The sequence below is a fragment of the Leopardus geoffroyi genome, chromosome D2, assembly GCF_018350155.1.
Source record: "Leopardus geoffroyi isolate Oge1 chromosome D2, O.geoffroyi_Oge1_pat1.0, whole genome shotgun sequence".
Classification (NCBI taxonomy): Eukaryota; Metazoa; Chordata; class Mammalia; order Carnivora; family Felidae; genus Leopardus; species Leopardus geoffroyi.
Window position 1 is genome coordinate 87,826,389 of NC_059334.1, and position 25,280 is coordinate 87,851,668.

General features: G+C 59.6%; 1 long non-coding RNA gene across 1 annotated transcript; it reads right to left on the bottom strand.

The window, feature by feature from the left end:
• Positions 1-16,407: 16,407 nt before the first annotated feature.
• On the bottom strand, positions 16,408-17,740 carry LOC123577551. Its single transcript, XR_006701924.1, has 2 exons — positions 17,141-17,740; positions 16,408-16,572 (listed from the first exon to the last, which is right to left on the bottom strand). It is a non-coding gene; the product is annotated as an uncharacterized LOC123577551 (long non-coding RNA).
• Between the last annotated feature and the right edge of the window lie 7,540 nt (positions 17,741-25,280).

A 25,280-nucleotide genomic window follows, 5' to 3' on the forward strand; every position in this document is an offset into this window, starting at 1 on the left:
GATCTCGCGATCTGTGAGTTCGAGCCCCACGTCGGGCTCTGGGCTGACGGCTCGGAGCCCGGAGCCTGCTTCCGATTCTGTGTCTCCCTCTCTCTCTGCCCCTCCCCTGTTCATGCTGTCTCTCTCTGTCTCAAAAATAAATAAACGTTAAAAAAAATTAAAAAAATAATAAGGTGTTAAAAAAACCCTTGATTTTCAAATTGTGAAACATGCTCTGCTACTCAAGTATCGAGTGGGTCTGTGACACTGATTCCTTCACTTCTTTGGCAAAGAAACAGGGACAATGAGAGTCAGCGCAGAGATCTGCGGAGCATTTTTCTGGCAGTCACAGTCAAGGTCACCCGAGCTGTGCAATGTGGCAGATGCGTGGCTGGAGGAATGCGAGCCGCTGGCGTGGCCCCCTGGCTGCAGCGGAGAAGCCTCGGGCCTTGTTTCCCTGGTACCGTTCTGTGGCTGATCTTGAAGTTTCTCTGCGGTTTCTCCGCACGGCTGTTCCAGGGAATCTGCAGTTTTTTCAAGTGTTTCAAGCACGCGGGTCCATCTGCCTGTGGGCCCAGAGCCACAGAGCTGGGGTGAAGCAGGCTCGAGCGGACGCAGCCAGAGGGAACCCCTAGTCCCAGCCCCCCACACCCTCCTGTACCCGAAACGGGGACGCGCCCTCTCTTTCCGGTGGGAGGTCCAAGGCAGACACGGCTTCTCCACCTGTTTAATGCAGGCCGCCCCGCACACCCCGCTCGGGCCCCACAGCCTCACGGGCATGGAGACCAGGCGCCCACGTAGCCACCGACCCTGGACCCAAAATGGCAGCTTTTTTGGAACTGCTCAAAAACAAACGTCAAGTGAGTGCATTTAAGGATTTTATCGGGTTTCTTCAATGACTCCTGAGTTGGGCGGCGTCCCACCCAGCAGACAGGAAGGCGCTCGACGGGCCGGACGCGATGGAAAACTTAGAGGCGGAAGGAGCGGACGAGCAGGTTACGGGAGCCAAAGGCAGGTTGGTGGGTGGCTCTTCTTCAGGGGACGGTGGGGGCCGATCAGATGACCTACCCCGCGTGGGCCGGGCGGTTCCCGCTTCACTGCTGTCAGGATCCATTTCTGGGGGAGCCTAACCTGTCGTTAGGCCTCGGGTTGGTGACGCAGGGCTTAGCGTGAGTGACTCCAGTCTGGGCCTGTTGTCTTGTTTTCACAGAACCTTGCAGGAAGGTGACTTGGGGGCCCTCTCTCCTGATGGGTCTCCAGTGTGGGAGGGGCTCACTGCCTCCCCCACCCACTGGGACCTGAGGACGTTGCCTGCTGTAGTTGGTGTAGCTGGTGAGCTGATGGCTTTCCCCTTCAGGCCCTGGTCTGAGGATGAGAACAAGCAGGAGAAGGATTCCCAGAGGGGTTTTCATTGTGCGCAAAGCACAAGGCAAGGAGAACCTTCCAGAACTGCAGCTTTCCCCTCACTGTCCCCACGGCAGGATTTGGTGGAAGAAGCAGCCAAACTCAAACATCATCCGTGGAAAATGTCCTGCAAACAGGAGAGAGCTGCTGGCACACTTCCGGCCGGGGGCCGGGGGGGGGGGGGGTGCTCCGCATGGCCCCAGCCCCACCCTGGGGAGAGAGGTCTTTGGGTCACGGCCCAGTTCTTTCGGCAGAAACATCTGGGAAGAAGAGAGATGCTTCCAGGAGGCCCTGGCAGGATGGGACCCCCGGGAGGGTGTCAGGGCCACGGACACCTGCACAGTCTGGAGCCAGCACTCGGTCACCTGTGCCAGGCATCGTGCCTAACGCACAGCTCCAGGCCTGCTGCGGGCATTAGGTTGGAGAGCAGACCCCGGTGGGCAGGGCGGACGCACGGGTGGGCGATGGGGTACGGTTTCCGAGGGCCCAAGCCTGAGCAAGGCCCTGCTGTCACCTCTCCCCACTGACGGGGCCAGATGCCCCCGGGACCGCCCCCGCCCCCAGCTCAGGAGGCCCCAGGCCTGGCCTAGAGCACCACACTTGGTGTCCTGCACCCACCACCTGTTTGAGGAGGCCCCAAATAGTTCCCTGTGTGTTCAAGTCTCCTAACCCCCGCCCCCTGCTTGGGGACCCCTGCTCTGACCTGGGCAGCTGCCCTGGACCCGTCGGGGCAGGCAGGCAGCCTGGCACTCTCAGGGAAGGGGGACCATCCATCCGGGACAAGCCCGCCTGGGAGGGCGGACCCGTGGGGCTGTCGTCCAGGGGGTCTGGAGGTGGGGGAGGGGCAGACGGGGCCCTTCTGTCCCAGGCAGCTCCCGAGCAGAGGGCCTGGTGGTGGCGAAGCGGGGAGAAGCGGCCCGAAGGAAGCCTGTTCAGTGGAGGACAGGGTTGACCTTGCAGGGAGAGTGGGAGTGCGGTGTGGTTCTAACCAACTGGTTGCACAGGAGAGCCTCACAGGGCGACGGCCCCGGGACACAGTGCCCCTGTGGTCCCAGAGCTCTGGCACCTTGTCCTCTCCCAGTGACGTTGGGGGGGGGGGGTTCCCTCCATTGTCGGCCGCTCCGAGGGTGTGGGACATGCGCACCAGCCGCGCCCCGGCTCCTGTCTGCAGAACCTCAGAGATCCCTTCTAGTGGTTCACTGCCCCTCCCCCAGAGAGTTCAAGTTTACTATCGAAAACGTATTTGGAGGGGCTCCTGGGTGGCGCAGTCGGTTAAGCGTCTGACTTCAGCCAGGTCACGATCTCGCGGTCCGTGAGTTCGAGCCCCGCGTCGGGCTCTGGGCTGACGGCTCAGAGCCTGGAGCTTGCTTCCGATTCTGTGTCTCCCTCTCTCTCTGCCCCTCCCCCGTTCATGCTCTGTCTCTCTCTGTCCCAAAAATAAATAAACGTTGAAAAAAAAAAATTAAAAAAAAAAAAAAAACGTATTTGGAGGGAAAGTCAGGAAAAAGTCAGTGTTCCTTAGACAATTCCAATTCTCACTCAAGAAGCCTTTGATCTGAAGAGGGAAGAGAAAGAGGCATGTCAATTCCAGCAAGTTCTCTGCCTCAGAGTGGATGGTCACCCTGCCCTGCCCTTCCCCCGCCCCCCCACCCAGGGCCCTGGGTCTCTGTGCTGCCGGGGGTGGATGGCACGCTCTCCCTCTGGGTGCACCTGACAGGCGGGGGCAGGTGGGGACACCTGTCTCTCTGTTGCTTTGTCCACTGTCACCTGCGGCTGAAAGACTGGAGGGAAAGGCGTTCTGTGTTCCAGAACAACAGAGATGAGACTCAGCCACAATGACCCCGGACAGAGGCTCCCCCACGGCGGCAGAGGTGACTGGCCAGCACTGCCTCCCACACCTCGGGGTACCTGCCCTCTTACAAGCACGGTGGCCTTCTCCGGCCGGGATCTGGACTTCCCATGGGTCCAGCCACCTGTGGGAGCCTCAGGTGTCGCGGGAACCTTGCACCCACGCGGGGCAGACACCTGCCTGGACACGGCTTCAAGCCTGACCGTGTTTAGAACCACAGCACTTCCAAAAGAAACAGAAATGTGCGCCCCGCCCCCCCCCGCCTGAAGAGACCACGTGTCCTACACATAAGGTGCCGTCCACCCAGGACGATGCCCAACAGAGAAGTCCGTGTGGGAGCCACCAGATGCTGGGGATGGGGAGGAGTCCCCTGAGGACCCAGGCACCCTCTTTGGGATGCATGCAAAGTCCGTGGTCCCACTTGCAGGAGCTGCTGAGACGCCGTCACTTGTCTTTTTTGTGCAAGGTCGGCCAGCCCCAGCTCTGGGTGAAGGTGGACGACTGGAGACCTGAGCTTCCTCTCTCGCTCCTTCCTTGACGCTGCTCAGGGGACCGGACAGGTGGCAAAAGCCTGAGTCCACGGCCACGGCGGCCTCAGTGACCTCCCTTCATTCCCAATTTACGTGGTGTCTCTGGGATTGTGCCTCCGGTGTGAATAGTGGCCAACCCCAATCCTGCCCAGGTCTGGGCCTGGGGCAGGCGGGGAGGGAGACGCTGGGTCCTCCTCTGGACCCGGCCCCTGTCTGTCTCCCGTCCAGTGGGCGCGGCCCCTGGGAGCAGCCTCACACCTGCTGACCCAGACTCACTCACCCCTGTCCTGGGCCCACCTTGGAGGACAAAGTGCTGTGTGGCAGAGGGGGCTGGCATGTCCGTGGGAGGGGGGCAGACGGGCCAGGCTCAGGGGGCCTGCCGGGCGGGGCACGCGGGCTCTCCCGGAGCTCAGCCTTGTCCCAGAGACTTCGGTCTCAGCGCTCTCTGGGCCGAGCAGGCAATGTCCCAGCAGAACGGGGCCGGTGCCGTGACTTCCGTGGGGCTGTCAGACGGCTCCTGAAGCCAGACGCCCAGGCCGCGGCCTCAAGGCCGCCTCTCAGCTCCTGGTCGGCACCATGCTGTGCCCTCTGTATACAGTTTGGCAAACCAGTCACAGGCAGGTCACAGATGGCCCCGACTCCCAGGCGAGGGGCGCCCAGGCGGGGCTCTAGGACATCAGCCTTGAGGAAGAGCAGGCTGGAGCGTGTGCCGTGGGGATCTGGTGGGGCCGGGGAGACCCCGCAGTGGCCACTGCAGACCTCAACGAGGCAGGGGGGTCCCCAGCCTCCCAACGTTTGGACCAGGGGCCTCTGGCTTCACCCTCTCCCAAGAATGAACGGTTCTGTGGGGGGGGGGGGCGGTGCAGAGCCCCGAGTGCCCCCGGGGGACTTCCGTCAGCGTCTCCATCTGGCCTTCAGTCCGCTGTCACGTTCCCGCCTTGCGTTACCACCTGTCACGGTCGCCTAAGAGGGGAGGGGACGCCGGCTTCCAGCCGCCCGCGACACTCAGATTGAGAGTTGGCAGATTTGACAAATCACACACATGTACAGAGAGGACACCCAGTCAAATTCGAATTTCAGATAAAACATTACTTTTCAGTATAAATATGTCCCATAAAACACGGTCCTGACTCAAATGTTCGCACAGCTCATACTCATGCTAAAAACATTATTTGATGTTCACCCGAAATCCTAATTTAACGAGGTATCTTCTACTTTACCCAGAAGCACCGCTCGGAACCCAGCACCTTGCAAGGACTGGAGGGTGGGTTCCCGAAGACATCGGAAGGGCGGCCTTGTCCACAGAGAGACACGGCAGTCAGCGCGGAGGAGGCAGCGTAGGAGATGTGGACAGGGGAGGCGGGGGGCGGAAAACAGTTTTTGAGAAGACATTTGGAACTCGTGTATCCGTCAATAAAAGTGTGAGGAGACTCAAATGGCATACGCGCACCCTAGACAAACTGAGGAAGTGTCAGCATCCGTTGAACTTGGCAGGAGCACAGGAGCGTGGGCGCCCTGAGTCACCGTGGCCATGCCCCGGCCCCCGGGAGAAGCTTCCCCACGAGGCGCGTCCTCACAGGGGGAGGACCAGCCGCACAGACCGAGGCACAGAATCCACAGATCATTTGGGGGGAAGAAAAAAAAAATAAAAACAACACAAAACAGAAAGCGTTGCATAAAAATTCAAAAATATGAATAAATGCAAAATATAAATAAACCACAAATAGATATAAATACATAAAATATAATAAGACCAGAGTCGTATCAGTAAATGTTATGGGCCTGACACACAGCTGCTGAATGCAAAAGACAGACACGGGACCACAAAGCAAAGTAGTTACCTGCTGTTAAAGCAGGACCCGTGACCACTTGAGTGACCCAGAGAGATGGGACAGAAGAGAACAGGCCGGAGATAGAGTGCATCCTGCCATCAGACAAGGTTAAGGTCGAATTAAGAAAGCGTCAGTAAAACCAGCAGAAAGTATTCATAACAAGAAACTTTAATTCTGTCTCAGCTAATGATGGGCCAAGAAGGCAAACGTAAAATGTTATGTATCAGCTAGAGACTCCAATGGGGACCTATATCATATGCTGAGGATAGAGGAAAAAACTTTTGTCTCAAGTGCCTGTGGACATTCAAATACTGATCCCAAATGAGGTTCCCCAAAACCCCTCGAACAGTCCCCAAAGTAGAAAGAGTGCAGAGAACGTTGTCTGATCATAACAGCAAAATCAGACATCAAAACACAGCTACAAGGGTCAGTCGGTTAAGCGTCCTACTTCGGCTCAGGTCATGATCTCGTGGTCCGTGGGTTCGAGCCCCGCATTGGGCTCTGTGCTGACAGCTCAGCCTGCTTCAGATTCTGTGTCTCCCTCTCTCTCTCTCTGTCCCTCCCCTGCTCACACTCTGTCCACCTCTCTCTCAAAAATAAATAAACCTTAAAAAAAATTAAAAAAAACCCCACAACTACAAACAGCCTTACTAACCGAATAAAAACACCTGTGTCTCAAACAACTCTGAGATTCAAGAAGAAATCAAAACAAATTTATTAAATAGAGCATCTCAGAAATAACCAGAGGAAAAGTCATACACATTACAGCCAAAGACAGTCCTCTGAGGAAAAATATATTTAAGATTGTGAACCGAACAGAATATCAACCATCCAACTGGAGTTTTACAAAGAATAACGTTAACATAAGAGCACAAGAAAGGAACTTAAAAGGTAATAATAAAAATGATTGGAAAACAGAAGGACCAAAGAAATCCAATACCAAGTTATCCTGTTGCCGATTAAGAAATGTCGAAAAAGCACAAATGTGCAAACTAATAAAGGAGACAGGAGGAATCACTTACAGCACCTCGTTTGTGTGGATGCTTTTCTAGGAAAACGTGAAGCAGGAGGGCACCCGGGAGGAAAAAGCCCTGTCAGTGGATCCGTTCCCGTGGAAGGCGCAGTGACCGTGACAGAAGGCTGTGCACCCCGAACCCTGACCCGACGGCACCAAGGGCAGGGCGCAGAATCTCCACGGAAAAGCTAACTCCGTTGCTGTTTCCAGGGGATTGGAGAAAAGGGAAGGATCCGCCACATTCTTGGATACAGAGACTCAATCTTACAAAGATATTAATTCTTTTAAACAGAATTAATAATTAATGCTATTTAAACAGTCTCAGGGCGTAGAAGAAGAAGGAAATCTTCCAAATTATGCCCATTAAAGCAGAACAACATCGATATTTAATTTTGACAAAGGTAGCACAGAAATGAAAGCTCCAAACCAATCTTGGATGTGAATATCAATGTAAAAATCTAAAATAAATAAAATATTAGCCAGTAGAATCTAACAGAAAAGGAAAAGAAAAGAAAAGAAAAGAAAAGAAAAGAAAAGAAAAGAAAAGAAAGAAAAGAAAAGAAAAGGAAAGACCGTCCAGGTGGGCTCATCCTGGGAATTCAAAGGTAGCTTAACACTCAGACATTTTTTTCTTCTAAATCAACATGTAACGAGCATCGATTAAAAAAAAGCATGATTATTTCCAAAGTGCCTAAAAGGCATTTGATAAAGTCCAGCGTCCATTCTTGATTGAAAGCTCTAAGTTAATTAGGTCCACATTTGCCAGGACCCTAAGGAGAGACTATCGTTATTCTCATTAAGTCAGAAGCAAGACAGAGATGTTCAATATTACTTTGATACAATTTGATAAAGTAAAGGAATCAGAGGCATAAAGAGGGGGAAAAAAAGGAAGTAAATTGGCTTTTGTTTCAGGAAGGCTGGGCCGTGTGCCTGGCCACTCCAGGGGCATGTTACACACAGGAGGATTAAAAGGCCGGCTGGGGCGCCTGGGTGGTGCAGTCGGTTAAGCGTCCGACTTCAGCCAGGTCACGATCTCGCGGTCTGTGAGTTCAAGCCCCGCGTCGGGCTGTGGGCTGACGGCTCAGAGCCTGGAGCCTGTTTCCGATTCTGTGTCTCCCTCTCTCTCTGCCCCTCCCCCGTTCATGCTCTGTCTCTCTCTGTCCCCCAAAAAAATAAATAAACGTTGAAAAAAAAAAATTTAAAAGGCCGGCTGCGAAATTACTCGTAGCAATCCTCAGATGTCCTATGAAAACAGTGACCAGTGAAAAGCAAAATGGGAAAACGGCCCTGTTTGCCATAACCATGACAACACTGGCACTCGAGTCCCGGGAAGAAATCTGACAAGAAATAGGTTCGATATTCACAAAGAAACCTTTAAATGCTATTGACGTTCAGAAATGAAAGAAACTGCCATGTTCATAGAAGAGGCCAGTATTACAAAGATAGTGACTCTCCCTAAATTAACCTGTAAAGTTGATGCAATCCTAATAATAGTCCGTAAAAGGGTGTGTGTGTGTAAGAACTGATCCAGTTCGTTCTCTACTTTATCTTGACAAATACATATGCCTTCAAAACGTTCTGTAGCAAAGTCGAGGTTAGACCAGTCTTCCTGGGTAACAGACATTTTGTGAGGTCAGGACGTTAGACTGTGTCCTGGGGCACGCACACAGCAGCAGGGCGACCGGCACATCCAGGGTCAGGCTGGAGGGGGCCCTGCCACCAGAGCTTGAGGGCCAGGCGGCCAGACCTCACTCCTACAGCAAATGGTCCTAGGGGAATCCACAAACGAAATAGAAAAGCTGAATGGGATGGGAAATTCCAGAAGAAAGCAGGAGAAGGACAGACGCTTAGTCCGGTCGAAGTATGACACAAACTCAGACGATAGATGACCACAAAAAGACAGCCCGGAAACTTCAAAATGAGAGAAATCCCACTGTGAGGGGGTGAACGGACAAAGGAACCCCTGAGGACACTTCGCAAAAGGCAGTGAGGGGAAGGCTGGTTTCCTGGTTAATGTCTACGAACCGGTCGGAAAGTGACCCTGCGCTGGCAGGAGCGTAGGCACGGGGGTCGGACCGGTGGTGCAGAAGGAGGAAGACGGAGCTGGGCCTGAGCCGGACTGTCCACTAAGAAGGGAGAGGAAAACCCCGAGGTCAGGACCGCACTGGTCATGTGTCTGCGTGAGAAGGACGGTGGTTTGGGGAGAAGGCGGACGGACCGAGGACACACTCACGGCACCCCGGTGAGCAGGGCCGGCCGCACCCCCTCTGCCCAGAGCTTCCACACGCGGCCTGTGGCACTGGGTCCCCACCCCGCACCGCCCCCCGCCCCCGCCGGCGTCCCCACCCTGCCGTGCGTGCAGGGAAGAGGTGTCCGCACCACCAGCGTGGCCGTTACCAACACGACTGGTTACACGGGACCCAACGTCGGTGCCTGCGTGGGCTCTGCCTCCCAAACCGGGCTGAGCCTGTCCCTTCTCATGCCCCCAGTTCCGCCACCGCGCCCCAGATTACCGCCTCGCCCCTCCCCGGCCCCTCCTTCTGCTCCCGCCCCAGCCCCCGTGTCCCACCACACGGGGCGGCCTCCATCCGGGGTTCAGAGAGCTCCCGCTTCCAGAAGGGACGGGGTCTGTAACACCTCTTGGTGTCCTCGGAGCGGCCGCCGGGACAGGTGGGGGCGGGAGGTGCCTCCTTCCGCAGCCCCAGCTCCTCTAGGCCCGAGGCAGGACCCGGAGGGCACGCCACGCGGGGCAGGTGCTGGGGCCGCGGCCGGGGCGCTGAGGGGACGAGGCAGCAGGCGCCCCGTGGGGCTCGGGCTCTGACACCGGACCCGCGGGCCGCTAACGCCTCGTGGGGCGGCTGCCAGCCACTCGCTCAGCCGCCACGCCCGAGTTTCTCCGTCTGTAGACTGGGGACGCTGGCCCTGCCCGGGGGGGCCCTCTGAGGCCGGGGAGCGAGTCTGGGCTGGGTGGGGAGCACGCAGGTGGCGTTGGGACGCGCCGGTGCCCGGACCTCTGAACGGGGCTCCTGGGCTCAGTTGGCGAAGGTCCAGCTGCAAGGGCGCCTGCTCGGCTCCAGTGGCCCTGAGCATCTGCGTCCCCGGAGACCACCCCTTCCTGGGTCCGGGGAAGAAAGAGCCTCCGCGGAGGCACCGGCTGTGTGTCTGCAGCTGTCCCCTCTCCTCCGGCTCGCTGCCACCATTCACGGGCATTCGCCGTCCTCCCTCCCGGAGCCCCGACGCCGCAGGCAGCTGTTTGAATGCAGGCTCAGTCGGCTGTGACCGCGCTCGGCGATTTGATAGAAAGAGAAATTTCACGGTTGTGCTCACCGAAGCTGGGAACCCCTGGGAATGTCCCCCATGAGCCTGCCGTCCTCACGCACAGACCACGGCCGCCTGCCCTCCAGGAGCCCCAGAGGCACCACACACGCTCCCGGGGACGGGCTGCCCCGTGGCCCCCCGATGTCCTGGCACCGCCCCCTCCAGACACCTGCCAGCCACGGAGCCCCTCGGGCCTGGGTCCCGCAGGCCAGCCCAGTGTGAGCACTGCCCCCTCCAGGGGGTGCCCAGCAGTCCTGTCCTTTCTTGGGGCAACGCTGTGACTGCTGGGCTGGGCTGCCACCCCGGCTGGTGGACAGGCCAGGGGCGCCCCAGGTGGTGGCCACGCCAGGGTGGGCATTGCTGGGGGGCTGGGAGCCGCGGGCAGACCCACACAAGGAGGCGGGTGTCAAACAGGGAGCAGGGCACGTGCTGGCTAACGCCGCGGCCCCCCCGACCCCACACTTGGAGGGCAGGACACGGGCAGGACACCCCGCATGCTGGTGACGTCTACGTGGCCCTGAGTGTCCCGAGTACAGGCACCAGGTAAGTCTCCCGACAGTCACAAGCAGGTAGCCACTTGTGTGCAGATCGGTGACGTTTCACGAGGGTCCTAGTCGGGAAAGCCAGCTGACAGGGTCCCCTGTGGTGGAGGTGTCACTGGCCAACCACGGCAGATGCCCGTGGACCGGTGACCCTCGCCCTCTCCGGGTGGCCCACGTTGGGCTTCACTCACAGCAAGGACCCCGGGGGTCCTGAAGGGGCTTCCCCAGACGAAGACCCTGCTGGGGAGGGCACGGCCCCTCCCCAGGCCTGACACCCCGGCCTCTGGGTGGCAGGTCACTGGCCCCTTGGCCGAGGGGCACTGTGGATTCCTGTGTCTGCTCTCCACATCTGGGCAGTAAAATGAGGAAGTGCTCACCGGGTTCCAGAATCCTGGGGCCGCCTCCCTGCATTCAGGACCACTCGGGGCTCGCGGCCACGTGGGCTCCCCCACAACCTCGTGGGGCTGCCGGTGGCTCCTCTCTGCCGCCTGGACATGGGGTGTCCCTGCCTGGGGCTTGTGTCCACAGCCTGTCCCTGGGCTCCGCTGCGGCCTGGCCACTGTGACCTTCTGAAAACAGCTCCTCACTGGACCCTGATGTGCGTGCCCAGCCCAGGCGACGGCTCCCCCCCGCACTCCCTCTGTCCAGTCCCCTCAGGGGTCCGGCTGCCCTGCTCAGGCCCAGGTCACGGGGGGTCGTGGAGTGATGGGTCTGGGCCCATCCCCATCCTCTTCGGGGATCCCCAAGCACCCGCCCCCCCGCCTCCAGGCCACAGTCCCCACAGGGGTCTGCGCTTGAAAGCTGCTTGTCGCCGTGTGGGGAGAGCCATGCCAACAGGGGGTTCTGAGGGTGGTGGCCCCAGTGCTGCTGTCCCCGGCAGGACTTAGGTCGGTCAAACTCAGGGTGGGGGTCCCTTATCGGGGCCCCGGAGTCCCCGGCTAAAGGGGCAGACACAGACTAACGTAGACTGTCACCTTAGAGTTTTCCCTAGAAACATCCCCCAGGTTCCAGGTCGGAGGACACCCTGTATTTCTCATTTGGCGCTGGAAGAAACCTCCTCGCGGGCCTGTCTTGTTTCTCTAGAAGCAGGGGCCACAAACTCCGTCATCAAGACCAGGCCCTGTTCTCACCGTGCTGACCTCAAGACAAGAGGGACCAGGCACAGGGGCGACGTGGCCAAGGCCCCTGGGCGGAGAGGACCCACCCTCCCCTGGCCATTCGTCCCCCGCCCACTGGGGGTCACGGTGGACTGTCTCCCAGGCACCTTCTGGGGCCCATCAGCCCTGGGGGTGATTTTTGCACTTATCCTGGGAGAGGAGCTTTCTGCAGTCCATGCAAAGGTGCAGTTGGCCCGCCTGTGTGGACCTGCCCACAGCACAGTGGGCTGCCGTGTCCCCCGGGGCCGGGCCCCCCCTGAGAGACTCAGCCGTGGGAGTCACTTGCCCGGGCTGCTCCACGTCTCCTGGGTCCCAGCAGGACTGAGCCCCGGGCCCAGAGCAGGAGTCTACGCTGTGTGCCCAGCCCTCTACCTCCGTCTACACGGTGTGCCTGGCCCTCCACCTCCCTCCTCCGTCTACACTGTGTGCCCAGCCCTCTACCTCCGTCTACACGGTGTGCCTGGCCCTCCACCTCCCTCCTCCGTCTACACTGTGTGCCCAGCCCTCTACCTCCGTCTACACGGTGTGCCTGGCCCTCCACCTCCCTCCTCTGTCTACACTGTGTGCCCATCCTTCTACCTCCGTCTACACTGTGTGCCTGGCCCTCCACCTCTCTCCTCCATGCCCCACCCGTGCTCCTGAGACCCCACCCCAGCAACTCGCACGGGACCCTTACAGCAAGCCCGAGGCCGGGCCAGCCCACGACACAGCCGAGCAGCCTCCTAGGGATGGACTCTGGCCTCGGGGCTGACCCAGCTCAGTGACTTCAGCCACAAGGCCACGTCTGACCCACCAGGGTGATCCCGTATCCCACCCCTCTGGCCAGGCCGCCGAGCAGGTGGGCGAACGAGGGTGTGGACAGAACATGAAGGGGTGAGGAACTCAGCCGCCCACACCCGCAGCCGGGATGGGCCACCACCCGACTGCCTGGCTCGTGTCGCCCCCCTCGTCCTGACTTGGCTCCCTCCCCTCACTGCTAGGACAGAGGCCCCCCTGCAAGCGTGAAACAACAGCTGCGAGTCAGTGCAGAGGTCCCCGTGCCTGGCCACACCTCACCGGGATGCCACACACTGTCCCCTGAGGGGAAAGAACACGTGTGAGTCCCGACTGTCCTGATCGGGCCTCAGGTGCCTGGAAGGATGGTGGGGCCTGGGAGCCGTTTCTGTGTCCCCAGTGGGCACCAGGCTCGGCACCCGCCCTGGGGACGAGGGAGGGCTCTTACCGTGAGGCTGCGAGAGGTGGGAAGGGGAGGGTCACTAGGTCACGGGGTCGGCCGATGTCCCGGGAATTTTGGAAATGGTTTGACCGAGGGTGGCTTTCATCATGTTCGTAAAGGCGGAAGAATGAGGGGCTCGGTGGCATGAAGGCAAGCCGGAAACGTCGGAATTTCTGGGGAGTGGAAACCTCTGGCCGCCAGCCCGTGCCCTGGGAGCCCCTGGGCGCAGGCCCGCCGGTTCTGACGGTGGGGGTATGTGAGCGTGAGCGTGAGCATGCACGTGTGTGAGCGTGTGCGCACACGTGTGTATCTGTGACAGATTTCCCCACGTGTGTGCCCCCAGCAGGCGAGCCCTGTGCCTGCCGGTCTCCCTCACCGGGCAAGACAGCTGGCCGTCCCACGTGGGACACTGGCGTCGCCGAGCCGTCGGCGCACACAGGTGGACCGCGATGAGGCAGGTGCTCAGCGCGTCGCCAACGTGCACGGCCGGCAGAGCGGGGTCCAGCCTCACTGACAAACACCTTCTGGGAGAGGAAGCCGACCGCTGCCTTCGGGAAGGTGCGTGCTCGCAGATGCCATCAGGTGTCGTCCTGGATATAAATGTCTTTATTCGGTGAATCGGAAAATGATACTAACTCCTGCCTTAATTTTAAACAAATGACATCGGGAGAGTCAAGGGAAGAAAGAGCCCGCCCCCACCCCCGTCCCCTGGCCCCCTGGAGCCCTTGTTATTGCGATATAAAGAGCCTCCATTGTTTGCTGAAATATTCATGGAGGTAGGAAAAATTAAGCATTAGTAGTTTGCTTTGTGTTTCATTATTTATTAAGCTAGTGACTTATTTTCCTTTTGGCAAGGAGCTTCTGATCTTTTCCAAGAAAAGAACGTAGGCAAGAGTAACAGCCCTCATATTTTGGAGCTATTAAAATTAAAATTTAAATGGCCTCCCTGCCCAGAGTGAAAACCAAATAAAGATGTTTATAGTGCAGACTGATTGAAAATGAAAAATGTAGGAGCTTTTTGTTACTCGCTTTGTGAAAGTCAGTTTTGTTGAGTAACTCTCCCAAGCAGGCTCTGAACCCCATTCCCTTCTCCCCGTCTCGGCCGATGCCCGGCTGGGTGTTTGGGGGTCCCGCCTTCTTCCTCCCGTCCGTCCACCCTCCTGGTACCTGCCCTGGAGGTGCGGGTCCAGAGTCTGCGGGCGGGAGCAGCTTCGTGCTGGCCCCCCCCTCACGAGGCCCAGGGAGAGGCTGTCGGCCCCTCCCCGGGAGCGCAACACCCCTGGATGGACGTGGCACCAGGCTCCGGCCCCCTGCGCGCATCCCCGATGCCACGGACACTCCAGGAGAAGGCCGAGGTCAGGGGGCCTGACGGCCGCGACAAACCCACACGCGCGGAGAGACTTCAACAGGAGAAAGGTCTCTGGAGTTCCGGAGGCAGAAGCCCAAAGCCAGGTTCAGACTCGCTGTGGAGGCTCCGGGGGAGGGCCCTTCCTGCCCCTTCTGGCTCCTGTGTCCCCAGCTGTTCCTGGGATCAGAGCCTCGGCCCATTCTCTGCCCCGTCTTCCCGTGGCTCCTCCCCTGCCCTGGCCCCTGTGTCTGGTGCAAATCCCTCTCTCCTCTCTCGTGAAGACACCAGTCGTTGCATTTAGGGTCCGTGCTCTGGCAGAATGATCTCAGCTTAAGACCCTTAATCACATCTGCAGAGACCCTGTTTGCAGGTAAGGCCACGGCCTCAACCACCGGACTAGAACACGGACATCTTTTTGAAGAGTGGCATCCGGCCGACTTCACGGATGACGGCACGAGTGCGCGTGCATGTGCGAGAGGGTGCACGTGTGGGTGTGTGGGTGTGTGTAAGAGTGGGTGGGTGTGAGAGTGTGTGCACTTGCGCGTGCGATTGTGTGTGAATATGTGTGTGAGTGTTGCGTGGGGGTGAGGGTGTATGAGTGTGCGTGTGCGTGTGCGTGTGTGTGTGTGTGTTTGAGAGAGGGAGAGAGAGAAAGAATGTGTTTGCATGGGTGTGGGACCTGAGCGTGTGGGGTTGAGTGTGGGTGGGTGTGCAAATGTGTGTGTGAGAACGTGTGCGAGTGTGCGTGTGTGTGACTGTGTGTAAGTGTGTGCATGTGGGTGCATACAAGAGTGTGGTTGTGAGGTGTGTGGATGAGTGTGTGTGTGTGAGAATGTGCATGCGTGGGGGGGGTGTGAGAGTGTGTGGGTGTGGGGTGTGTGGGCGTGAGTGTGCGGGGGGGGTGGTGGGTGTGGGGGGGTGTGAGTGTGGGCGTGTGGGTGTGGGGTGTGTGCGCGTTAATGCACCCGGCAACCCTCCGACCCAACTGGGTGTCCTACCATCCGGACCCGCCTGACACTGTCCCCCTGGAGACGCTGAGGGCTCGGTCCCGTGAGTCCCTGGTCCCCAGTCCGGGCCGTCGCCTGGGCTTCTGGGTGCCTGGCTACGGGTGGCAGCTTCCCACAATCCCCTCCTGGGGTTCGATCAAGCTGCTAGAGCGGCTCTCGGAACTCGGGAGCCGGTTCAGTCACCGGATCGCTGGTTTTTTAGGGAAGGACACAGCTCCGGAAAGGAAGACCGAAGACTTGCAGGGGGAGGGGTGGAGAAGGGGCGCAGAGGTTCCCCCGGCACCCCGGAAGCTCTCCGGACACCCCCTCCTGGGTTTCCAGCCCGAGGCCGGGGCGGGATGAGCGCTCCAAGCCCCCATCTCTGAGCTGGTTCCTGGACACCAGCCCCCACCCTGCAGCGGCCGAGGGGCGGCCCAGGGTCACCTCGTTCACAGAACAGAAGACACCTTTAGGCGCATCGCTTAGGAAATTCCAAGAGTTTTAGGAGCTCTGTGCCAGGAGCCGGCAGAGACCACACACTCATTTCTATGATAAATCACAGTGATCACTCAAAAGACGCTGGTGTGGGAGAAGGCTCCCAGCGAGCCCCACGCCAGGCTTTCAGCTGCCGTGGGAGCGCGAGGTGAGGGCGGCTTCTGCCCCCGGGGCCGCCGGCGCACCCTCCTGGCCCGCAGAGGGCCCACCTCACGCTTGGGCGAGAGGAGCCCCACGATCAGTAATGACCTCCCCTCTCTCCTCTAAGCCCCCTCCCGCCTCCTCCGGGGATCAAGTGTTTGCAGCTGGCGGCTGGGGAAGTGATGGTGAGGGACGGTGAAGCAACCTGGCGGATGCCCGTTAATTGTTGGGAGGGGTGCGAGCCAGCCGGCCTGTGGGAGCCCAGAGTCCGGCCAGGCTCATTCTGCCCCGTGCTCGCCAGGCAGTGGGCTTAAACCCCGGCCGGACCCAGCGACTGCCACAGGAAAGTCATGAACTCATGGGCACCCGTAATTCTGAGTTTTTGGAGACTCTGATTCAGCGGGTCTGAGGTAGGGCCGCAGAGACGGCGTTTGTGACTTAACTTCTTTAGGTTTTATTTGTTTGGGTGCGTGTCGATGAATGTTTTCAGAATTACATAAAATGCCTAGAAATTTGTCAATGTCCTGCCATCCGTATAGTCTCTCTCTAATTACTAGCTCAAAATGCTATATGTCACCGAAATAACCAAATGTCCTCACCAATGCATCCTTGTTTAATAGCGAGCTCTCACCAGATCTTTTCACTGTGGCCATTTTTGCAACTTTTGTATTTCACAGTTAGTTACTATTGGCTCTTGATTCTTCCCTGAGAGTGTTTGCAATCAAGCACAGGTAGAAAGGCTTCGTCTCCACGGAGAGTCCTGGAAAGGACCAGAACACAGGTGAGAACTTTAGGATCCAGCCGTTGAACTCGGTGAGAATTTCTACAACTCTAATGAAGAAACCGATTCATACATCGGCCCGCCCGCTCCAACCCAAGTGAACCGAGAATTGATTACTTGGGATCGAATGAACGAATGGGGTGGTTATAAGTTTTGTAACTTTTTCTTCAAAGCATTGTTAGTTCTTTAGTGTTTTGTTTTCCAGATTTAAAGAACCCCCTCTCTCCTTTCTTTTAAGCTATCCGTAAATCACAGCAGTTTGGGGAAATATACTTTTGCATAAACAGAAATGAAGCATTTATTTTTTTCTGATCCCTCCGGAATTCAGAAAGTCCTATCGAAATATCTTATATTCACGACGATATAGGTTTTGACCTAAGTTCAAAAGGGATCTGTTCTCCTTGGAACAGGAAACAATTGGATGAGTCTCTGACTTGGTTTCTTAGCCTGGGGATGCTTTAAAAAAATCTCTGAGATTCCTTATTCCTGGACAGTTTTAAGGAACCAAGATTGACTGTGGGAGCCCATAAAGCCCCCTGGATCTTACCAAAGCTTTGACCGGAATGTTGTATTTGAGAATACGCATAAAATCATCGTTCCCACTGCACTTACGTAAATAATCAGGCCGTGGTCGGTGAGACTAGATTTACTTTGTCTGGCCGCGATTATCGTTGGTAAAAACAGGCTGGGAGTAGAAAGAGTAACCGTTCGGTAGAAAGCCGCAGCCCCTCGCCAGATTCCGCTCCTGGGTCCCGAATTCTTCTGGTTTCCTCAGCTACCTGGCTACAACTCTCCAAACTGATGTTTCCGATTTCCCTCCCACCTTTCTGACTTGGGATCACTGGCACTGAAACTTTTCCCAAAGGCCCAACAGCTTGGTGACGGCAGACCGCTTGCCGTAAACTTCAGAGGCGTGACCACCACGGGTCCTGTCGGCATAACGCTCTGCCTGCCTCTGCCTGGACCTCGCAGAGACTTCCCTGGGACACCTGCCGACACCAGCAGGGACCTCGAGCTGCAAACCAGGAGCGCCCAGCATGATGGAACGGCCACCCTTAGTCCACCATCTAAAGATGCTGGAAGCCCAAACCCAGAAATGCTCTCAACCGGCTGCTCTCCAAACTGAGAACCTGAGTTTATAATAGTAACTATTAGCCCTTGTTTTCCTTTTGTTTCCATAGAAATGCCTCTCCTTAAAGTTCTGGTTGCCGACACCACACGGAGGCCTGAGTTGGACGAAGGCTCGCCTGCCACACGGCCTCCTCACGCCGGACCTGCCCTGCGTCGCCCTGAGGGGTTCAGCGCAGCAAGGCGCCCATGCGACGCTCGGAGGCGTGTCGGCACCTGGCCCAAAAGCTCTCCGGGCATTCACCCTCAACGGAGGGCCATGTTTGCCACACATCGGAGCCTGGGGACTGTTTCTTGGAAAAGCATCAACAAAAAAAAAACGCACCTCAGCCTCCTTGGAAAGGAACTACCCAGTGCAAAATCTATAATTACAGCACAGATCTAGGACCCTTTAGCCAGAGTCGACTGGACAATCACGTCACCGTAGACTAGTTACCGGCTGAACAAGGGAGAGTGGGTGTGATCACATCATGCCGTGCACATGTAAATAACTCAGGAGAACGTGAAAATCCAGATCGGCTTGGAAAAGTCAATCCTGAATCTGATGATAATTTAGCCACTTAGTTGAATTCATTAACCAATCTATTGATTACATCGGTCATTCTATTTTGACAAACAGCTTTTACCCTCCTGACAGCAATGTTCATAATCTCTCTTATGAGCCGTGTCCCCTCCAAGGTCCTAAGTGCTTTTCACTGGCCACTGACTGGGCCGATGAGAATCGACCTTCAGGTGCCCTTGGAGGAAGGCACAGTGTTAAGCAGCGGGCCCCTCTCTCGGCTCAAGCGAGAGAATGAGCAAAAGGAGGTAATTGTCAAAGAAAACCCCAAACGAGGCCACTTTCAGTCTGCTCGGTTTGCTCTCCATCGATAAAATATTCACGAAGTCTGAATTTTCTTTCCCCTTTAATCTTGAACAGGTTTTTTTTAGCCCGTCTCTATATTTCTTACCCTTGAGATTCTCGTACAGCACAAGTCAGTCTGCAGAATGACCCTTAACGTGGGTTGGCATGCAGACTTCTGTTCTGTTCCATGACGGTTTGGGTAAGTTGTGTCTTTCAAGGAGTTTTTGCATTTCATCTCAGCGATCAGCTTTCCCAACCTAAACGTTCTTCTCATATCCCTCGATCTGCCTTTTAATGACCGGGGCTCTGTGGTTGGCTCTCCTCCCCACCTCCTGGCGTTGGCAACCTGTGCTTTGTTCTCCGATGCATCTCCTAGGGACACGTCGAAATTGTATTAATCTTTCTAAAGAACCAAGTTTTTCCTCCAGCTACTTAAAACAACTTCTCTTTCTTTGTAGTTTCCAGCCCCACAAGGTGTGGTTCCTTTGTATTTATTTCCCTTTGGATTTGTCTCATGCATCCGTACGATTGTTCTTCATCAAATCTGGGAAAATTTGGGCCATTATTTCTTCAGGTTTTTTCCTGCCCCCTTGTCTTTTTCCTCGACCCCTGGGCTCCAGCGCACGGGTGTTAGGCCACATGACGCTGCTATTCTCGGTGCGTTCCTAGCATCATTTTTCTCTCTGCCCGTCACGTTGGATGGTTTCCATCGAGGCTTTGGGGAGCAGGGTGTGCTGAACTTGCCCCGGGCTGCAGTGAGGGGTCCACAGTCTTGGTGGCGACTCAGCCCCGTCCTGCGGGCTCAGGACTCTGTGGCAAACCCACCGAGTGCAATCCCTGTGGGTCCCTCCCAGGAAAGGTGACCCATGACCTTGCCTCCTGCCTCAGTGCCCAGGACGCCCATGCCTGCGATGGCCGCTGGTGCCCCGGGGCTTCCCCCAATCTCGGACGGACGCCGGCCTGCCAGGAATCACCCGCCGCCTGCATCGCACAGGCCCCAGCCCCCTCCCCGGAGCTGTGCGGACCCCCTGCGCGGCTCAGCTCCACCCGGGCTGGCTTCACGGAGCCCTCTCCATGGTGCACCTGCTCCAATGTCAGGAGGATCATGGACGGCCTGAGGGTCTGCTCCGTGGACCCCAGACGGTCAGGCAGCCCTCTGGGTGGCCAGCCAGGTGACCTCTGCCCCTAGTGGATGCTGACTGCCACCAGGTGGCCCGGGGCAGCCCCATTCCTATCTGTGCTGGCCCTGGGGCTCCTCCCTACCTTCTTCTCTCTCTGTCTCTATCTCTCCCTTCTCTCTGTGTCTCTCTGTGTCTCTCTCCTTCTTTTCTTCCCACTCCCTCCCTCCTTTATTTTCAAAGGTTCCCCTCAGACTCAATAAACATCCCGGGTGCAGATTATACGAGCCTCCTCTTGCAACCTGAGCAGATACATTTAAAAATAAGACTTGTCCAGGGTCATTACCCTCTCCTAGCTGTCTAGCCTCAGAGCTACTTAAGGCCACAGCAGCACGGGCCTCTTAGGGGGAAAGAGGATGGACCCCCTTCCCTTTGGCATCAACCTCTAGAGAAGGAGAAGTGTCTGCTTCTAGAAGATCCTTGGAAACACTGAGACACGAGCTTACACATGAGCGAGTCAGGACCCGACGCAGAAGCCTTGCCTGCAAGAGACGCAGGGAACCTGGGCACGAGGGGCCCTGGGGGGACAAAGAAGCGTCTGGACACAGGCCGAGGCCGGGATACGAATCCGGGAGGCAGCGGGTTTCTCTCTAGAGACACCAGGTGCGCGGGGCAGAGGGGTGCCGCGTTCTAGGCAAGGCCTGCATTTGGCCCCTGATGGCTCCTGGCCCTCCCGGACTCCTCCTTTGCCGCAAAGAGCCCCCTGGCCCGACGTGATGTGATGCGGGACCCCCCGTTCCAGGGCTGGGTGGTGCCGGCTGAGGCTCGCAGGCAGGAAGGGCCCCCAGCCCTGCGATGCACGTTTGCTCCTGCAGGGACTCTGGAGCTCCCGGTGGACGGGTCCCCAAGCACAAGGCCATGTCTGCCTCAGCCTGGTGCCAGTGTTGACCTCACAGTCCCACGGTATCTCTGGCCAGGTGTCCTGTCTTGAGCAGAGTTCAGGAACATTCCAGGAGATCACTTTCAAAGGCGAGCACTTTCCCTCTGCAGGCGACCGGCCTGGCCCCAGGGCCCCAGGGCCCCAGGGTCTTGCTACAGATCCAAGCTACAGGGTCTCCTGGGTCCTGTGGTCCTAGGAGCCCCCTGGCTCCCTTCCCTGCTCTGGGCCCCCCCCCCCAAGCTGGCAGTTTTGCCTGTCACCCAGGAGATGGGCCGGACAGGAACCCTGGCATGGACCACGGGGGGCCGCTGGGCACCGTACTCCCCCCCTCGGGCCACCCTCACACCCTCGCACCCCACCTCACCAGACATGGGAGCAGGCCGCCCAGGGCACGACAGTGGAGGTGCCTGCCTGCCGGCCCCCAGCTGGGCAGCAAGCCCTCCCACCATCCAGAGTCCCCGTCCGGAGTCCCCTCAGGCTCTGGGTACAGAGCGGGGGGGCAGACTGGGAGGCAGGTGCTCAGACTCACACCCCTAAGAAGTAGCCTCTGGGCTTGGGGGCACAGCTGGGCACCCCCTTCTCCCACAGCACACCAACACCCACGTCCCCGGCCACTCGTGTCCGCGTGGGTAGCGAGAGTCACGGAGACCCCGCCTGCAGGCCCAACTGCCTGTCAGAGCCCAGGGCCCCTTAAGGACCCAGCCCTCTGGACCGCGGCGGCCATCGCAAGCCTGGGTGTGGCCTTGGGGTCAGGAGGGGCCCCCGCTGCACGTCCGTGGGCATCGCGGGAGAGAGGGGGCTGCTCGCGGTGCAGGCAGAGTGAGGCTCCTCCACACCCGTGGCCTCGTGCTCCGTGGGGCCCCACAAGTCTTCCCTCCGTGCGGGAGTCTGCCTCTCGCCTCGCTGGCGGGGAGGGCGGCAACCTGGACCCCCGACCCGGCTCCCACGCCCCCAGGAGCCACCCAGAGTGTTCGTCTGGGCGAGAGCAAGCTGCCCTTCATCTCCATAGAGTGCACCTCCCAGGGCCCCCATCGTCACCGTGACCGGCCAGCAGAGGGGACGTGGGACAGTCTCCACTCAGCTCCAGCTGGAATTCCCCCGGGCCGGAAGCCTCCCGTGAAGAGGGTCGCGGCTTCCCCTGGTGACACTGTGTCCGCTCCCAACTGCCAGCCAAGGGCAGTGGGGCTGGGGTCCCGCGGGGTCGCAGGGAGTGGGGAGGGGCTCGAGGGGTTGCCTCAAAGAGGTCACAGGCACTGGAGAGACGAAGGTGGTTCTCGGAAGCCTCCCTGTAGCTTCAGGTGAGCCCTGCTGCCCTTGTGACCCTACCCTCAGGGCAACGGGGACACCAGCCGCCTGTCTCCACGGCCCTCCGTCCCTGCGCCCGCTGCCCTCCGTCCCCATTGCCCTCTGTCCCCGCTGCCTTCTGTCCCCTGAGCCCACTTCCCTGTTGCCTGAGCCCACTGCCCTCTGTCCCCTGAGCCCACCGCCCTCTGTGCCCGCTGCCCTCTGTCCCTATGTCCACCGCCCTCTGTCCCCTGAGCCCACCGCCGTCTGTCCCCTGTGCCTACTGCCCTCTGTCCCCTGAGCCCACCGCCCTCTGTGCCCGCTGCCCTCTGTCCCTATGTCCACCGCCCTCTGTCCCCTGAGCCCACCGCCGTCTGTCCCCTGTGCCTACTGCCCTCTGTCCCCTGAGCCCACCGCCCTCTGTGCCCGCTGCCCTCTGTCCCTATGTCCACCGCCCTCTGTCCCCTGAGCCCACCGCCGTCTGTCCCCTGTGCCTACTGCCCTCTGTCCCCTGAGCCCACCGCCATCTGTCCCCTGTGCCTACTGCCCTCTGTCCCCCCTGCCCTCTGTCCCCTGAGCCCACCGCCGTCTGTCCCCTGTGCCTACTGCCCTCTGTCCCCCCTGCCCTCTGTCCCCTGAGCCCACCGCCGTCTGTCCCCTGTGCCTACTGCCCTCTGTCCCCCCTGCCCTCTGTCCCCTGAGCCCACCGCCGTCTGTCCCCTGTGCCTACTGCTCTCTGTCCCCCCTGCCCTCTGTCCCCTGAGCCCACTGCCATCTGTCCCCTGTGCCTACTGCCCTCTGTCCCCCCTGCCCTCTGTCCCCTGAGCCCACCGACGTCTGTCCCCTGTGCCTACTGCCCTCTGTCCCCCCTGCCCTCTGTCCCCTGAGCCCACCGCCGTCTGTCCCCTGTGCCTACTGCCCTCTGTCCCCCCTGCCCTCTGTCCCCTGAGCCCACCGCCGTCTGTCCCCTGTGCCTACTGCCCTCTGTCCCCTGAGCCCACCGCCGTCTGTCCCCTGTGCCTACTGCCCTCTGTCCCCTGAGCCCACCGCCATCTGTCCCCTGTGCCTACTGCCCTCTGTCCCCCCTGCCCTCTGTCCCCTGAGCCCACCGCCGTCTGTCCCCTGTGCCTACTGCCCTCTGTCCCCTGAGCCCACCGCCGTCTGTCCCCTGTGCCTACTGCCCTCTGTCCCCTGAGCCCACCGCCATCTGTCCCCTGTGCCTACTGCCCTCTGTCCCCCCTGCCCTCTGTCCCCTGAGCCCACCGCCGTCTGTCCCCTGTGCCTACTGCTCTCTGTCCCCCCTGCCCTCTGTCCCCTGAGCCCACTGCCATCTGTCCCCTGTGCCTACTGCCCTCTGTCCCCCCTGCCCTCTGTCCCCTGAGCCCACCGCCGTCTGTCCCCTGTGCCTACTGCCCTCTGTCCCCTGAGCCCACCGCCCTCTGTGCCCGCTGCCCTCTGTCCCTATGTCCACCGCCCTCTGTCCCCTGAGCCCACCGCCGTCTGTCCCCTGTGCCTACTGCCCTCTGTCCCCTGAGCCCACCGCCCTCTGTGCCCGCTGCCCTCTGTCCCTATGTCCACCGCCCTCTGTCCCCTGAGCCCACCGCCGTCTGTCCCCTGTGCCTACTGCCCTCTGTCCCCTGAGCCCACCGCCATCTGTCCCCTGTGCCTACTGCCCTCTGTCCCCCCTGCCCTCTGTCCCCTGAGCCCACCGCCGTCTGTCCCCTGTGCCTACTGCCCTCTGTCCCCCCTGCCCTCTGTCCCCTGAGCCCACCGCCGTCTGTCCCCTGTGCCTACTGCCCTCTGTCCCCCCTGCCCTCTGTCCCCTGAGCCCACCGCCGTCTGTCCCCTGTGCCTACTGCTCTCTGTCCCCCCTGCCCTCTGTCCCCTGAGCCCACTGCCATCTGTCCCCTGTGCCTACTGCCCTCTGTCCCCCCTGCCCTCTGTCCCCTGAGCCCACCGACGTCTGTCCCCTGTGCCTACTGCCCTCTGTCCCCCCTGCCCTCTGTCCCCTGAGCCCACCGCCGTCTGTCCCCTGTGCCTACTGCCCTCTGTCCCCCCTGCCCTCTGTCCCCTGAGCCCACCGCCGTCTGTCCCCTGTGCCTACTGCCCTCTGTCCCCTGAGCCCACCGCCGTCTGTCCCCTGTGCCTACTGCCCTCTGTCCCCTGAGCCCACCGCCATCTGTCCCCTGTGCCTACTGCCCTCTGTCCCCCCTGCCCTCTGTCCCCTGAGCCCACCGCCGTCTGTCCCCTGTGCCTACTGCCCTCTGTCCCCTGAGCCCACCGCCGTCTGTCCCCTGTGCCTACTGCCCTCTGTCCCCTGAGCCCACCGCCCTCTGTGCCCGCTGCCCTCTGTCCCTATGTCCACCGCCCTCTGTCCCCTGAGCCCACCGCCGTCTGTCCCCTGTGCCTACTGCCCTCTGTCCCCTGAGCCCACCGCCATCTGTCCCCTGTGCCTACTGCCCTCTGTCCCCCCTGCCCTCTGTCCCCTGAGCCCACCGCCGTCTGTCCCCTGTGCCTACTGCCCTCTGTCCCCCCTGCCCTCTGTCCCCTGAGCCCACCGCCGTCTGTCCCCTGTGCCTACTGCCCTCTGTCCCCCCTGCCCTCTGTCCCCTGAGCCCACCGCCGTCTGTCCCCTGTGCCTACTGCTCTCTGTCCCCCCTGCCCTCTGTCCCCTGAGCCCACTGCCATCTGTCCCCTGTGCCTACTGCCCTCTGTCCCCCCTGCCCTCTGTCCCCTGAGCCCACCGACGTCTGTCCCCTGTGCCTACTGCCCTCTGTCCCCCCTGCCCTCTGTCCCCTGAGCCCACCGCCGTCTGTCCCCTGTGCCTACTGCCCTCTGTCCCCTGAGCCCACCGCCATCTGTCCCTGTGCCTACTGCCCTCTGTCCCCCCTGCCCTCTGTCCCCTGAGCCCACCGCCGTCTGTCCCCTGTGCCTACTGCCCTCTGTCCCCCCTGCCCTCTGTCCCCTGAGCCCACCGCCGTCTGTCCCCTGTGCCTACTGCCCTCTGTCCCCCCTGCCCTCTGTCCCCTGAGCCCACCGCCGTCTGTCCCCTGTGCCTACTGCTCTCTGTCCCCCCTGCCCTCTGTCCCCTGAGCCCACTGCCATCTGTCCCCTGTGCCTACTGCCCTCTGTCCCCCCTGCCCTCTGTCCCCTGAGCCCACCGACGTCTGTCCCCTGTGCCTACTGCCCTCTGTCCCCCCTGCCCTCTGTCCCCTGAGCCCACCGCCGTCTGTCCCCTGTGCCTACTGCCCTCTGTCCCCCCTGCCCTCTGTCCCCTGAGCCCACCGCCGTCTGTCCCCTGTGCCTACTGCCCTCTGTCCCCTGAGCCCACCGCCATCTGTCCCCTGTGCCTACTGCCCTCTGTCCCCCCTGC